The sequence below is a fragment of the Elgaria multicarinata genome, chromosome 1 (assembly GCF_023053635.1).
Source record: "Elgaria multicarinata webbii isolate HBS135686 ecotype San Diego chromosome 1, rElgMul1.1.pri, whole genome shotgun sequence".
In the NCBI taxonomy this organism is placed as follows: domain Eukaryota; kingdom Metazoa; phylum Chordata; class Lepidosauria; order Squamata; family Anguidae; genus Elgaria; species Elgaria multicarinata.
Genome location: NC_086171.1, coordinates 81,244,413 through 81,260,421, shown reverse-complemented (window position 1 = coordinate 81,260,421; position 16,009 = coordinate 81,244,413).

Below are 16,009 nucleotides of genomic sequence, written 5' to 3'. Positions count from 1 at the left end.
CCCTTACCAATGGATCCAGCCCAATGCCTGCCATGCCTACAAAGTTGTGACTTTGAATTGAATGTTTTATAACCAACTTTGCAGTTATACTTGTCAAGTCGAAGAAATCCAAATATCACTGACTTAATATTCTTGCTATGGGGAAGGCAAAACCCCTACACCATGTTGCCATCTGTGGGCAGGTAAAATTCCTTCCCAACCCCATTAAGTGGTGACATACTGGATGCAGTTTAATCAACCATTTAAAGAGTTATATCATTCAGTCTAATAAAACACCACTGAGCATTTCACAAGTGGCTATGCAGTTTTCTATGGCAACTGATTTCATGAAACAACATTTGCCTATGAAAGGTAATCTATATTTCAATTTTTACTGCATTTGCTATGACAAACACGTATTTAGATTATTACTGATTTCATTATATAGACAAACATTATTTGCCAGAGCATTTTGTGGCTGGAAATATGTAAATTGCTATTTTAGTTATATATTTACCATTTTCTCTTTTAATTTGTTGTTTCCAACCTACAGCTTAGAGCATTTAATAATTTTTAATGAGCCTATATCGTATGCATAGTTATTGTGAAGAAGTATCCAGTGAAACTGATCTCACCTTTCTTTCTTTTCAAGCATTTCTTTATTTATATTTATTATTTATTTATTACATTTATATATCGCCCCATAGCCGAAGTTCCAACCTTGGGTTATATGTACATTTGACACAGAGAGGAACAAATGTTTATAGTCTTCTGGAATGAGATGCACTTGAGGATCCAAACTTTCTCCTTTAGCCTGACTTATTCTGAAAGAGCAAAAGGAAGAGTACATTCTACACATAATCAGAGACAAGATTTTTGGCCAGTTCGTTGTTAGTTTGATGTCTCAATCTCATGCTGTTCCTTCTTTGACACTCATTCATGGCAGCAAGATGGAAAAGGTTAGGTTTGTAACCCATGGGAGGCATGGTCAGAGGCCAGGTTGTGTCTGATAGTTTTTCCCATGGTTAACCACAGAATAAACGAATTCTGCAAACAACCATGCAAACTCACCTGGTGGGACAGCTGGAGTGGGTATGCCCAGGTGACATACAAATAATCCTCACTATTGTTAGTCTCAACCTTTGACACCAAGGTAGAGATCCCCAACATGGAGCCTGCGGGCTCCCCAAAATTATTTAAACTTTTTAATTTTGTTATTTTTTCTATTTTTAAACATACATATATGCATTTGTATGAAATTCATACAATTTCTAGTAATTATACATGGGCAACAAAAATGGACCAAATATACAAATGTATCCATTTGAAGGTGAAGTCTATATCATAGAATCATAGAATAGCAGAGCTGGAAGGGGCCTACAAGGCCATTGAGTCCAACCCCCTGCTCAATGCAGGAATCCACCCTAAAGCATCCCTGACAGATGGTTGTCCAGCTGCCTATTGAAGGCCTCTAGTGTGGGAGAGCCCACAACCTCCCTAGGTAACTGATTCCATTGTCGTACTGCTCTAACAGTCAGGACGTTTTTCCTGATGTCCAGCTGGAATCTGGCTTCCTTTAACTTGAGCCCATTATTCTGTGTCCTGCACTCTGGGAGGATCGAGAAGAGATCCTGGCCCTCCTCTGTGTGAACACCTTTTAAGTATTTGAAGAGTGCTATCATGTCTCCCCTCAATCTTCTCTTCTCCAGGCTAAACATGCCCAGTTCTTTCAGTCTCTCTTCATAGAGCTTTGTTTCCAGACCCCTGATCATCCTGGTTGCCCTCCTCTGAACACACTCCAGCTTTTCTGCATCCTTCTTGAATTGTGGAGCCCAGAACTGGACGCAGAACTGGAAGCCTAACCAGGGCCGAATAGAGAGGAACCAGTACCTCACGCGATTTGGAAGCTATATTCTATTAATGCAGCCCAAAATAGCATTTGCCTTTCTTGCAGCCATATTGCACTGTTGGCTCATATTCAGCTTGTGATCTACAACAATTCCAAGATCCTCTCATTTGTAGTATTGCTTAGGCATTTTGTGATGGTGCCCTCAGTAGCATTTCAGATTCCCAAATGTGCCCATGGTTCCAAAAAGTATGGGGACCCCCTGCACCAGGGCATCAAGAGGGGAAAAAACACCCGTAAGTGCTATATTGTACAATCATGCTATACATAATACATTCAGTAGAGAGAGTCACCCTTTTCCGTAGGCATGGCGACCTGCATGTCATATCTCTGATGGATCCAGGATTCAAACCACTCTAATCTTGAAACCTCCCCTCTAGGGCAAGGTATGGTCATTTAGAGGAAGGAGAAACACTCTGCACCTAATCAGGAGTAATCCACATTTTATTATCTTCTATGTCTTCTATATTTTATTATTTTCTATAAGCCACAGCACAAACCAAGCTCTTTCCATACCGAATAATCCTTTTATACCTGTTTCTCACAGCTGAAAATTCGCCTGGACTGGTATTTGGACTGGTAGCACAGACCCGTGTAAATTTTCCTGCATGGAGCTACACCCTTTGCGTACCAGGAAGTGATTTGAGCGTTCCTCAGCTCCTTTGCAAAGAGGGGGGGAATGTTAAAAAAAAATCAACGGATGACCCAATTTGATTCAAATTTGGTATGCTTAAAGCTCTCCCTAATATCTATTACTGTGCCAATTTTGGTGTCTTTATCTTTAAAGCTTACGCAGATGTAAGCATTTGTTTAAAATCCTGCTCCTGCGCCTGCAGCAGCAGCTCAGAATTAGGGCGAATCTTTTGCAAAAGGAGCACAATTAAGTCAGGATGCATGGGAGAACTTCACAATAAAAGCATATTCTAAGGTGGAAAACTTCTGAGTCCTTTGCATGCAATTGTCAGTGATTGCACAGTATAACGCTGGTGTGATTTATCTGCTGTAGCAGATAAGATAGCAAACGGGGCGAAGGAAGGAGAACAGGAAGTGGGCGGAGCAAACCCAGCAGCTCTGCTACTCTCAGAGAAGAGGAAGAGGAAAATTACCAGTAGAACGAGGCACATGGATCAGTAGCAGCGCTACAACTAAGCAACAAGAAAGGGGACAACGAAATAGAACCAGAAGTACAACTCAATTACAATGTTAGAGATACAGGGTCACGTGATGGTGTGCATTCAAAACGCTAAAATAACATCAGTGTAGATTCCCACCCTATTCAGACAACACGCTAAGCCACGGTGGTTAAGCATTTTGAGCTAAATATTAGAGTTTAGCATGTTCTGCGAGCCATAACTTAGCATATCATGTGAACCATTCCTAACCATTTATTTATTTATTTATTTATTTATTTATTTAAGCATTTTAATCCTGCCATTCAGCCAAAAAAGGCTCTCACGGCGGCTTACACAAATATTTCTTAACAGTCCCTGCCCACAGGTTTACAATCTAAAAAAACATGACACAAGAGGAAAGGGGATTGGGAGGGAGGAGGAGTGGATTACATGTAACCATGGTGGCTACATAACCACAGTTTAAACACGCTCACTAATCATTTGCTGCAAAAGAGTTAATGACTAACCATGGCTTAGCATGTTTATTTATTACATTTTTTACGTTGACTGAACAGGCCCACTGTCAGCAGTTCTTTTATTGCTATGATTCTATAAGCAAATACAATAACCTTTTTGGCTTCTTATTGTAGAGTTTGATTAAACTTGGCAAATAACTGATTAATTGCACACTAGCCACAAAATTGGCAGCACAGTCAGTGCCTATGACAGTAATGCCCAGAGTGGAGAAAGTGTCTCTACCAGCATCATCAGTCCACACATTCCAGCAATCTTGTGAAGATTCCTCTGTGAGTTACAGCATCTAAAGAGCTTGCCGCACTTTATTTAGGGGCAAAGAGGAAGAGGCCTTCCTGTTGGTTCCCATTTTTGAGACCTTTGTCATAGCTGTTATCATGAACAATGGCACCTGCTTCCCACTTCCCATCTAGCTGGGAATTATGGGAGTCATTGTCCAAGAAATTTTGACAGCACCAGGATGGAGAAAGTTGCACGATGCCTCCAAAAACTGCAACTTGCAGAAGAATTGGTTCTTGACTGTGGAAAAGTAAGCCCACAAAATGGGCTCTATGCCTCATCAAATGCTACCAGGTCAGCAATTCATTTGCTCTGAATTGTGTCCACTGTAGTTCACTGGGTACAAAAGGGAAAATAAATGGATACTGCTGCATGTTTATACAAAATAGCTAAAGTTTGCAGTGAGCAGTAACACAATTCTTATTTTTCCTTGGGAGAAAAAGAGCGTGTTTCCCTACTGTCACTTTGCCTCCTGCTTTTGTCCCATGATAGGGACAGAAGCTGGAGGGAAGAAAGAGGAAGCAAGTAATGACCACGTGGCCCTTTCAGTGGGCATTTTTGTAGTGCAGCTGTTCCTGCACACAGCCGGAAATGGCATCCATTATTGTCAGAGACAAGAAAGAACAGATTTTGCAGGTCTTATTTTGTAGCAGGAAAAAAACCCAGAAAAAGCGGGAGACGCCCAGGAGGATCACTGCTTTGTCCAAATGATCCGCGAAGATCCATGAGTGGCCGGTCACGAGCCTGCGATAAAACACTTGTCTAAAGATGCTCAAAGTGACTATACACATTTTAGCAAGAAATGCAAGGCCATTTTGCCACATCATTTCCCTGCATACACGTTTTCTGTGTCTGATTAAAACTGGATTTGTATAATTTTGGATTCGCAAGAGGGAAATAGTATTAATTCTTTTCCAGCTGAAGACTCTTTGTTTGTTTAAATGATTCCCCCATCCTAACAGTGATTGCTTTTAGAGTGACTATCTTAGTTTTCATCATCAATACTTTTTTTTTTCCAAAGCTTGCAGGGGCCAAAAATCCGAAGTCCAGCTTTACAGATACAATGAATATTCAGCTATGCAACTTTGAGAATATGGTTTGTGTGGAGCTCATTCTCCAGCAGTTTGACTTGGATTTGGGGGTCACTTTCAAAGGCACCATGCCTACATAAAAGCTAGAATCCCCTTCCAGCCTGCCACCATTTTACAGTTAATGTTGTTACAGGCTCAGACAAAACATACCCGCTCCTCTTCTCTGCTCTGAAATTTGTACACTGTTGTTGATGCCTCTCTGTATAAAGCAGGACTTGTTTTTGGTATGAAAACCCAGCATGACCCATCAATGCTTGTTTGGATTTTCCCCCTGGGGCATGCATCCATCTATTCGCATAACAGTAGATTAAATAACATGTTTTAGCAGTCATTGACTTTAACTTTTAGCAGTCCTCCATGTAATATTGCTCCATTTTATTGCCTAATAGTTAAATCCCTGGCTCTATGTAATTTTGTGCTTTCAGTACAGTTTATCAGAAGCTATTAATGAACTACCATTAAGGCTGCATGGCTGCAGAGTGTGGCAGATGAAAGCTGCTGTGGGGGCCCTGATTACAGACATTAAAATGGTGTGTATTGGCTTACTGCCGCTTCGCAGCGGGAAACCTCACTCGTAATTCCTTTGCATCTAGTCCCAGCAGGGGAAGATTGACAGGATTGAAGACCATGTCAACAGTGCCGCTGTGAATGTTGAAGAGGGAACCAAAAACTTGGGGAAGGTAAGGCTCTGCTCCTGCTGGCGAATCAATGGCACTCTGCCTCCCAGCAATCTTCTGTATTAACCCCATTGATCTGCCCGTCTTTACTGCGAAAGAACCAGCAATTAAGAAAATAAGGAAGAAATGACACATAGGTAGGACAGGGAGGGGGAACGAAGGAAATCAATCTTCCTCATAATGTTCTGTCACATCCAAATGGCCAGAAAAGAACTTCTCTTGCCTAAAGCCTCAGGATGAGGATGCTCTGTTGCTGCTTTCTAATGGAATATCGGTAAAACGCAGCAAAGGGTTAAAGCCAAGGTGCACAACCTCTTCGGCCCAGAAGGCCGCAATTCAGCTATGCTGGGTGGATGATGAGCTGCGCACGCATGTGCAACACATATGCTTAAATGTAATTCTTACCAATTTGAACATTTCCCCAAGTGTGCAAGTGAACAAGTCAATTATGTGTGTGTCAACTCAGAAGTAAGCTCCAGCGCCACAGCTTTCAAAGCACAGCTCCATTCCACCGTTTTATGACTGGCCCCTTCATGAAATGAAAGGATGACAGTGGCACACGTCGACTTGAGATCAAGACCCCAATAGTCAACACTGGGCTGGCTGCCATCCTTTCACACGTACATGGAAGGAAGTCCCACCGGAAACAATAGGATTTACTTTCAAGAGAAATGATTTAGAGCTAGGGGTCTAAATATCCGTTTTCCTTCATAGTTCAAATTTTGTTATACCAACAAAATACAAGTCCCCACTATGCCCACTAGCTTTTCCACTTTCTTTATAGGAGACTGATAAAAGTTTGAAGCCGTTTTTCATTTGAGTGGGTGGATGTGAAACAAGTCTTCACAAAAATGCTACAACACAAGACACAGGATGACACGGAAGAATAAATGTGTTAGATCAGCGATTCCCAAACTAGTGCCAGGACACATTAGTGTGTGCCACAAAGAAACTGCTAGACCTTTTCTACATGAGGCTATTAATCCGCTGTATTTACTTTCAGTTTTATCACAGAATTGAGATCTGAGCCTCATGTAGAAAAGGTCTAGCACTAAAAGAACAGTGTTTCCTTTCCTGCTTTTCTGCTACATAACCTCTAGGTGGCACTATGGTATAGTGGAATAGTGCAAATACACATGTGAAAACTGTGCTTTCTTTAACTTTTACAATTACATACCACATTTCCCTGCTTTACATACCACATTTCCCTGCTCTAAAACACACTCACCGAAAGTGTTCTTCAGATAAAGAAGCAAAACTAGAGTTTCACGACATCATCTAAAGAACTCATAAACAACATGTGAGTAGGGAATCACAAGTGTACAAGTAATGCCTCATGTAAAAAAAAGCCCCTATTGTGGCATGAGATATGAGTTCAGTAATTCATTAAAGGTTCCTGTGTGCCCAAAATATCCACTCACAGAGGAGGCTGCCTGCTATGTCTCTGCATGACTGGCTGCTCTGGTCTTGCCTCCTCCTAATCCGTCTCTACTGAGCATGGGTAATTCTGCCCTAAGTGTTATTGGCACAATCACTCTTAATACACAGAATTATCCACCTCCGGTGGACTCTGTCTATTGTCACTGCCCTGGCTTGCCTTTTCCCAATTAATTGTTGTGAACTGCCCAGAGAGCTTCAACTATTGGGCAGTATAGAAATGCAATAAATAAATAAATAAATAAATAAATAAATAAATAAATAAAATCAGAGGTAATCCTAAAACAGGGGTGACGAACTTGGGGCCCTGCAGATGTTACTGGACCACAACTCCCATTATCCCTCATCATTTGACATGCTGACTGGGGTCAACAAAATTTGGAGGTCATAAGGTCCTCACCCGACCTAAACAGAGTTGAAGCAGTTCTATAAAGGAGAATGAGCTAAAAATCCTCAAAACTAATGTGAGAGACATGGGGGGGGGGGTGCCACCAGGTATTGAATCTAAAGGTTCACATACTTTTTCACACATGGACATTGAATGTTGAATCAGTTGGAAAGAAAGAAAGAAAGAAAGAAAGAAAGAAAGAAAGAAAGAAAGAAAGAAAGAAAGAAAGAAAGAAAGAAAGAGTATCATGTTTGTGTGTCATTTGTTTGATCTATTATTCTTTATCTAGGATTATGGGGTTAGATTAAGATCTACAATATTTATTCTAAGACACACTCCCTCCCCATATAAACCTCTCTAAAAATGGGGTGCATCTTAGAATCACAGGTTTTTTTTAGAAGTTTTGGTTGTATCTTGAAACCATCTACATGCAGCTTCAGACTCCGCGGGGATGGGTCATGATCCCCCCCCATGCCAGAACACCATAGCTGACTACCAACCTCCCTAGGCCACCAGAAAGAGCAACAAACAGCTCTCAGAGTTTTATTGCTCATCCTGCCTGCTACTGGCACCGCCACCGCCCCTGTTCCCCAACTTCTACCTTTGGTGGGGCTCCATTGCTTGCTGGTCTTCTGTGGGCTGCTGGCTGGGCTTCTCGGCTGCACTCTTTGCTCCCCTGCTTCTTCCTTCTCCTCAGGGTCTCCTCTAAAGTCAGCAACAGCAGTGGCACCAGCTGAACCACGAGGCTCTGTTCTTCTGTGCACAGGCAGAGAAGGGCGGGAACCTGCTCCGTTCAGTTGCCTCCTCACGTCCCAGCCCAGCTGAGCCAGTCGCCTTTTGATTGGCCCGACGTAAAAAGTTAAGTTACCAGTACTGTATTTCGTTTAGAGATATATTTTATTCTTAGAATTCAATCTTAGACATTTCTTTCTAAGAAATGTCTAAGAAATTCTACTCGTAAAAGATATTCTAAGAAATTTATTTTTTCTTAGAATCAAAGCTTTTTTTTTCGGTTGGTGGTACTGAAATTAGTATGCGCCTTACAATCGATGGCGCCTTACAATTGAAGAAATACGGTAATAACTTTTGATGTTGGAAATCTGTAGCAATTCTAAGAGGTTCAAAAACTTTTTCTCCCACAAATGGAAGGGGGGGGAGGCAATATTCTTTCATTTCCTCCCCACCTTCTGTACTACCTTCCACAGAAGGTCCTCCAACCCTTTGGAACAGATTTGAGGGTAGGGTAAAATGCAGGGAGATTGGAATCAGCAAAAAAACAAAACACCCTCTCTTCTCATTCATTTGTGGCAGCTTCTGCAAACATGTTATGTAGCTCAAGTCTATTGAAGATCTTAGAGAAGGCACAATTCACAAAATGGATTCCTCATTGACTTCCACATTTTTAGAGCTTTCAAGCTAGACATATTGGAAACAAATTTCCTTTAATTGTTGGCTATTGTATGCTAAAGTTGCTTAGACGCATTCAGCCACTGGCTGTACCATCTCCTTTTCCCAAGAAGGTGGGAGAGGGGGATATGTCAACCTTGAAGCTGAAGGACAGCATAGCAGGTGCCAGAGGGCTTCCTAAAAGCTTTGAAATGCCTGCTGAGCTTCTCCTCCTTCCTGCCAGCATCACTGCAACAGCAGCATCTTTATTGAGATCACTCATGGAAGGAGGAATTGCTCTACATGAGCAATTTATTGCATGCTCATGACTGACCACTCATGGAGATTTACGGGTCCATTACATGACACTACCAACCTCCAGGACATCTCTCAGGCCTTGCCCTAAAAATCTCACTTAACCCACCTACCCAAATAACCTGGTATTTAAAATAATTGCGGGATTAATTCCATCACAAGGTGGTACTGTTTCATTGAGCTTTATGTGAAACATCGCACAAAGGGCAAGGTTTCAATTACAAATCATTTGGTTGCATCTGAAGGAGCCCATAGTGAATGCAGAAAGGCCCAAGGAAAAAAAAGCCTGGTAAGGGGGCAATTATTTTCTTTAATGTGAAGATGGTTTTTGAGAGAGGCCTCTAGCATCATGTATACAGTCCTGCCCTAAGGAGGCCTTTTCTCTCTTGAGGGAGAGAGATAGTATAAGTCAAGGGTGAGGGACCTCTTTGCCCATGGTCAGTAATGATATTGTGCAATGTTCTCCGTGCATCTGCAAAGATGCCTCACATTGTCCTGGCCCCATATTGCCTTATTGACAACAAAGAAGCAAACATGTGAGGGGGATGAATTGAGAAGGAAGTAGTTGATAAGGGAAGGTCCAACATTTTCTTTCTCATATGCAGTTCTCTTAATCCAGATTAGCGCGCCCGCCCCCCCCCCCCACTATGCTTACCTGTAATTAAAAAGCAGAGGGACAGTCTGCGTGCTAGATCTTTAACATACCATGTAATTTGGCCCTGAGAAGTGACAGTCTATAACTAAAGAATAGGCATAGCACATAAAATCCCCTAGGTGACCCCCTCAGTAAATACTGGAATACTGGCAACATTCTAGCTCCAGAATGAAAGTAAGCATGCACCCTAAAACGGCCACTGCTAGGTGTAACCTTTCCTATAATCTTGTGAACTTTGTCGTAGATAACCAAAGTGTGTTACTATCAAAACATTTGTGTTAGGACTTCTAACTTAGCAGTCAGTAAAGTACTTTCCAAGTATTACCTTGTCTGAAATTATGCTCTATGTAGATACGCTATATACATATATATATATTGGTCGTTTGAATTACCCTGGTTTTTCCACTATGTGCGTCAGGTTATTAAAATCTGGAAATGTGGTAGTACGAACTCTTACCTGTGGAACAGCAAGAGATTATATATATATAAACCCACTAATTTGAAAAGCTTATTTATGCACCAATTGTCAGGGGGATATATTGCCAAGCACAACGATGGAAGAGGCACATCACTACAGGCTCACACTTTTAAAAAGATTTCCCCCTCTCCTCTTTTACAGGCTGCAAAATACAAGCTGGCAGCTCTGCCTGTGGCAGGTGCACTTACTGGTGGAGTTGGAGGGGAGGCATTGGACTCCTTGCAGGTTTGAAAGTGGCAGGAATTGCAGCTGCACTTGATGGCGGTGTATTGGGTTTCACAGGTGGAAAACAGATACAGAGAGAACAAAAGATGATTGAAAAATCTCCTCCAGCTGTCCAGACCTCCCTTGAGAAAGCAATAGAAAATGCAGCTGAATGGAGACTCCACAGCTCTTACCCCCATTACACAGACAACTCTGCTGCCCCACCTTGGGTTTAATTCGGACACGTGTCTGCTTAGCTAGAGGTGAGCGGTGATGTTTTCCTGCTTGGGAAGCAGGATAATCCTGGAAAATGCTGTTGAATTGAAACAGGCAATGCTAATCTCTTAATTCTGAAAATTAAGAATTGCATTTTTCAGCATAAAGTAATGTAAAAGGAAAGCCATAAGGGTGTGCCAACTGAATTCTTTTTAATGCAAGAATAAGTGTATTATAATTCTCAAAATGTTTGCCTGGAAAAAAGCAAAGGGATACTAAGATTATGACCTGGTTATTTAACCCATAATGAGCCACAGTGCCCGCAGGGGCCCTTTTGCATATGCAACCCCCTATTGGGAATTGTCGTGTTGTGTGAACCCAGCTGTCAGAAGTCATGCAAGGGTTAAACAACCCTCAGATAACCCTTGCATAACCCCCAATGTTTAACCCTTGCATAATTCCCAATGGCCAGGTTCGCAGGACACAACCCCCAATTGGGGTTTGCACATTCAAATCATGCCCGGCATGCACCGCAGCTCTTTGAGGGTTAATTAACCCACAACAGGGTGTTGGGTAATCCAAATCTGCCCTATGGATAGTATTTAATGATGGCATAGTGCTGGTGCTAACAGCATTGCGTTGGAGTAAACCAATGCTACTGTAATAGCATTGTTAGTGAAAAGGGAATTTTGTTAGTAAATCGCTACTTTTTCCTTTTGCACTAGCATTGGTTTATGCTAACGCAACATCATTAGCACTGGTGCTGTGCCACCATTGGCTACTACCCAATATTTTAAGAATATTAAAGAGATTTGGTCCCTAGACAATTTTGCCTGCTTCAAACTCTGCAAGACTACATCTTACTTTGCATTAGTTGTCCTTTGTACTCCCAAGCCTCTCCATGGTTAGATACCAGCGAGGGGTGGAAACCAGTTATTTCACTGTGTTGGCTTTTATATGCACACCCCTTACTCCTTTGGTTCACATGGTGATGACACCCACTCAGAGAGAGGGGGGGGAGAGATTTTAATTGTATGAACCCTATGGCTTTTTTGGGGAAATTACTTCCAAAAAAACACAACTGCTTTCTGAATAAATTATATACATTTCAACTGTCTTCAAATGCCTCTCTTAATGAGTCCACCATCATGGTTACACCAATCACCATTCTAACAGTGTGTGTGTTTGTTACAGTCAAACAACAAGAAAGCAGCAAATTGCAGACAAAAGGAAGGAAGTAACTCCTCTAAAACAACTTTAAAGGTTCTTAGATATTCAAAAGAAAATGGAGGGGAGGCAAGCATTCCAACTAGACCACTCCATTTATCAGTCTATTTGAAGTACCCACTTCATGTAGGAAGACTCCACCCCCTCCCCCAATGGCACTTCCATTAACTGTCTAAATTAGTGGGGATAGTAGGATAGTTGAGCATAGTTTTTTTTTTTTTTTGGAGGGGCTTCGATACCATTCTGGGTTTTTGTCCTGACTCTAAAGGAGCTATCCAAGGATCTGTGCCTATTTGGGGGTGGAGTTCAGCACCTTGGATAGCTTCTTTAGTGTTCTAGCTGATTCTGGCTGAAACCCATAATGGATTTACAGCCCCACTGAAATCAGAGCCATCAGCCTTCACTGGTTGAGCTGTAAATCACCTTAGGTATAAACATAAATGGAGTAGAGGCTATACGTTTAGATGTGTAAGTAGTTTCTTCAGACACTCAAGCTTCATTTGTTTTTTGCAATAATTTTGTTGAAAGCCATAATTATGTAGCTTGTTCCTTAAACTCAGGTGAAGGTATGGAATGGATTTCTTCAGTCATTTTTCATTTAATAAGACTATTTCACAGTGGGTACTAATCTAGTAGACACTTTGTCATTTGGATAGTCTGTAATTTATAATAATAATAATAATAATAATAATAATAATAATAATAATAATAATAATAAAATTTATTTGTTACCTGCCTCTCCCTCTGGATCGAGGTGGGGTACAACACAAATGCAAATATCATATAACTAATTAAAACATTTAAAACCAATACATTATTAAAATCAGCACATTATTGAAAGGCTAATTGAGTGAAGGAGCTAAATACATGCAAGTTTCATTGATTTCAGTGGTAGAGTTAAGCATGAGCCGGTTACCAGATATCCTCTCCAGACATATGTACTAGGATACACACCTACAGAGATGCACCCATCTGAGGGATCTTTGAACTTTGCTTGTAGCATGTCTTGGCAGAGGTGACATAATGAAGCACACACACCTGACATTGCAAGAACACAAATACATGATAGGAAAGTGGACAAAATGAAGGGTACAATTTGTATGAAAAGGTCCTCCAGAAGATAGACTGTGGCTGAAAGGTAGCTTTCCTGTGATCTCGATGGATCCCTGAAGATGGCGCTGGGGTGCAGGGAAACTCCTGAAATCACATCCAAAGGAATCCTTGAAAGAGGCTGTAGGCATGTCACTCCCCAGCTAGAGTGGTGACCTAGGCAGTATGGGTGGTCTGTGAGACAGGGGGTTTGAAGAGACTCAGGCAGAGCCCTGGGTTCTGTGGCTTAGTGATTTAAGTGGAGCGAGAGCCAACAGACACAACCAGGGCTAACTGGGCTTTGTTATGCAACCAAAGTGATTTCAGCAGCAGAGTGGTACTTTGCTTTGTGTGGCAAGGAACTCAAGGGGTGATTTCAGTGCAGCGGGAGTGGTGTGGAACCAGAGGACTGAAGGTTTGGAGCTGAAGCTTTGCAAAAGGTTTAAACAAAGACTATGAAGAGACAAAAGGCTTTGGGTCCAATGAGGACAGTAACCCAAAAGAGGGGAGAAGACTCTTCGGCAGAGTCAAGATTGGTTTCGGACAACTGTACAAAGGATTGAGATGAGTTGTTACTAAAAGGGGTAGTTCAAATCAAAACAATTCTGTGCAGCACTTAATGTTTGAGAAAACTCCATCCAACTACTGTGCTTATAAATGCTTATACAACTCCTGGGGGGGGGAGCCACTCTGAGCCTGGGGAGCATGTACCTCTACATTTCTGATAGCTGTCCTCAATGTAATTATGGGGCACTTAATCAGGGCCAGCGCTACCATTAGGCCAACTAGGCAGCTGCCTAGGGCACAGACCTCAGAGGGGCGCAGAACTGCCCTTTAAGGGTCACAGTTTTATACAAATTAACTGTTTTAAGAAAAACATAATAAAACGAAAATATAATAATTCAGAAACTCTTCTTGAACAGCGGAATCAAAGTTGGCAATTTGGGGGGGGAAGGGTGCAAGTAGCGCACCTTGCCTAGGGTGCAAAATAGTCTAGCACCGGCCCTGCATTTAATCTAGCTCTGTTTGGCAGAGGTGTAGTGGTCTATTTTGACGTGCAAGTGCTCATCATGAGAGTCCTCATAGCCAGGACTTGAAGGAGAGTCCAAAATTATAGGCAACTGTGTTGACTCATATCAACAAACCAGTTCTAGAAGTTTTCATCTCTACCAGGAGCAGAACTTCTGTAAAGCTAATAGATCTAAGTTGCTCATTCAAGGCCAAGCCACCCCAAACATGTTGTGGCAGGGAACATCCATTGCAGCTAAGCTCAGAAAGAAGAGAGGATTCTGAAGGGGGCTGGTGGCAAATGACATCAGCATTCCTGCTACTCAAAAAGTGCCAGTGCCGTATCCCTATGAGGAGCCCTGGCTCCACAACACCACTGCTGCTTGACTGGTGTTGATAAACCTGGCCCTGGGTATGAGACTCAGTGCAGTTGGCCTCACGGCAAAATCACTTGCTACGTTTGCTTGCTCTGTCCTAGGCTGAGTTTCTTAATGTGGGTAAAATCCAACATAGGCCCAATTTGGAGTAGACCCATTCATAAGATAGTCATGACTTTTAGATGGCGGTTACAATAAAAGCCCACTGCTCAACAGATGCTGTCCCTGTAAAAAATACCGAGGTGTTACTGTTCTGTAGATTTTATCAAGGGGCTAGGAATGATCTTCTGAACCCCATTTTACAATCTTTTCCTGGTCACTCAGGAAAAGAATTCCTAATGTCACTATTATTTTGGAACTCAGACAAATCAATCACTGAGCAAGTGGCCAAGTTTTTGAACTGGGCCATTTCTATTAGACCTTCTGTGATTACTTGTCTTTTTAATAGCTAACTGTACGCTCAGTCCTTTTGTATGAAACTTTTGTTGGAATGGTCTATTGACTGCAATAAAAAAGTTGTTGACTAATGTAATTCCCATTTATATCAATAGGTCTACTCTAAGTAGGAATTATGTTGGATTTTACCCAGTGAATGCACCATATTCTGCCAAACACTGGTGCTGTCTGTACCCGTTTTACTCCAAGCAGCTTGCCAGCACAGCATTAAAATCAATGAGATCTGAAAGTCCTTAACTTTGGCTGGGTTGTCCCAAGTGTGCTTCTTAAGGTCACATGCTTTGCTATATGGTTTTCAATAGTCAAGTATATGGCTCCCGTTATACTACTAGTGTAACCACAGGGGACAAAAACAGCTGTATTGGAGAAGTAGCAATACATGCTTGCATAATTAGAAGAGAGCAAGTTTTCATAGGCCAGGCTTCCGAATGCCGTTAGTACATTAACTCAGAAAATATGCTTAATAAAACTGAGTGAGGTGCAACTGCTGATGTTTCAACATTTAAATAAAAAAAAATTCACTATAAAAGGCAGTTTTAAAAGGGTTTTTTAATCCTCCTGACTGGGAAAGAAATTAACAGTGCCCCCAGATGATCCTTGGGCAGAAGCAAGAAAAACTATGTGCCGGCATTAATATCACATGGATAGGTTGAGCAGAGACTGCAATGGTCTAAGGAGGTGATGGCAATGTTACTTTTCTTTTAATTGTATTTTTCAGCACCACAGAACTCAGCTGGATTGAATACTGCAGTAAGTGGAACACAATTCAGTTGACCTGTATTATACAGGTTAGGGCTGATCCTTTCTGTGATACCTTCTGTCATAATAATCTATAATCCCCCTACATTCTAAGCCAAGTTTTTGTCTACCATCAGATACTTGAAAGATTTTTATGCAGAATCAGGTGCTTGCTTTACAAAGATATTTAAAGCCAAAATCATTATTCTTCCTCACATTTTCATAGACTCCCAAACCAGTAAATTTCTTTCACTGTTTGCAATTGGCATATTATGCTAACACCACAGATGGGAAATAGATCTAATTCATCAATACACTGTTTTTTGTTTTGTCTTTTTTTAAAAAACAACCTGTTACAACTTTCCTAGTCCCAACTAGGAACAACAAAAGAGTAACTGTTTGGAGAAAACCACACAGTATTTTGTATCATATCACAGGGCAACTAGTGCATATGGCT